Genomic DNA, 1,620 nt, shown 5'->3' on the forward strand with positions numbered 1-1,620 from the left:
CCCCCCCCCCCCCCCCCCCCGCCCCCCTCCCAGTGACGACTCTCTCTATCCTGGAGAGTGACGTCAACAGGCTCTTTAAAAAACAAAACTCCCGCAAAGCAGCCGGCCCAGACTCTGTCTCCCCCTCCACCCTGAAGCATTGTGCCGATCAGCTGACTCCGGTGTTTACAGACATCTTCAACACCTCCCTGGAGACATGCCATGTACCAGCCTGCTTCAAGGTCTCCGCCATCATCCCCATCCCCAAAAAAACAAGGATAACAGGACTTAATGACTACAGGCCCGTCGCCCTGACCTCTGTGGTCATGAAGTCTTTTGAGCGCCTTGTCCTGTCTCACCTTAAAACCCTCACTGACCCACTCCTGGACCCCCTGCAGTTCACCTACAGAGCCAACAGGTCTGTTGACGACGCAGTTAACTTGGCCCTTCATTTCATCCTCCAGCATCTGGACTCCCCAGGAACCTACGCCAGGATCCTGTTTGTGGACTTCAGCTCTGCCTTTAACACCATCATCCCGTCTTTGCTGCAGGACAAGCTCTCCCAGCTGCACGTGCCCGACTCCACCTGCAAGTGGATCACAGACTTCCTGTCTGACAGGAAGCAGCACGTCCAGCTGGGAAAACACGTCTCAGCCTCCCGGACCATCAGCACCGGTTCCCTCCAAGGCTGCGTTCTTTCCCCTCTGCTCTTCTCCCTGTATACCAACAGCTGCACCTCCAGTCACCAGTCCGTCAAGCTCCTGAAGTTCGCGGATGACACCACCCTCATTGGACTCATCTCTGGTGGGGATGAGTCCGCCTACAGGTGGGAGACTGACCATCTGGTGACCTGGTGCGGTCTGAACAACTTGGAGCTCAACGCTCGAAAGACAGTGGAGATGGTTGTGGATTTCCGGAAGTTGAAGTAGTTTTAGTAGTAGTAGTAGTAGCAGCAGTAGTAGTAATATTAGAAATATTAGCAGCAGTAGTAGTAATTGTCGCAGTATTAGTAAGAGCATTCATTATTTCAACAAAAAAGCCTAATTTTGAGCGTAACGTTTAAATACAGTTAATCCATAGGGCTTTTATTTTGAAAGGGTGGGGCTGGGTGGGGGAGAGAGGGGGAGAGAGGGGGAGAGGAGACATACTCTTAATGTTTGACACACAGAAACAGAGGTTATTAAATGACAGGCTTCATCACAAGCATTTCAGTTAGAGTTCACTCTCTGGGGCTTTTATTTAAAAATGGGGGTGTGTGTGTGTGGGGGGGGGTCCTCTTAAAATCTCTAAGACTTGAGCGAGAGAGAGAGAGAGAGAGAGAGAGATATCTCTGGCAATCTTTCTCATTTGGAGATTGTACTATGTTTTATCATTTACAGCTGACATAACTATTGTCCTGCTCTGCCATGTCTTTCCTCGTCTCTCCCTCTTGTGTCACTCGAATCAGGAAACTTATCAGAATACCCATATTTGATTGGCTGAGCTGCATCACGTATATCTCTAAATCGTGTGTGCGGCTTTTCTTTTAAAATGGGGGGGGTCCTCTAAAAGTCTCCAAGACCTGAATGACTGTATGAGAGAGAGACACACACACAGAGAGAGAGAGAGAGAGAGAGAGAGAGAGAGAGAGAGAGAGAGAGA

The sequence above is a fragment of the Anarrhichthys ocellatus genome, unplaced genomic scaffold, assembly GCF_004355925.1.
Source record: "Anarrhichthys ocellatus isolate YVR2014 unplaced genomic scaffold, GSC_Weel_1.0 scaffold594, whole genome shotgun sequence".
Lineage (NCBI taxonomy): Eukaryota > Metazoa > Chordata > Actinopteri > Perciformes > Anarhichadidae > Anarrhichthys > Anarrhichthys ocellatus.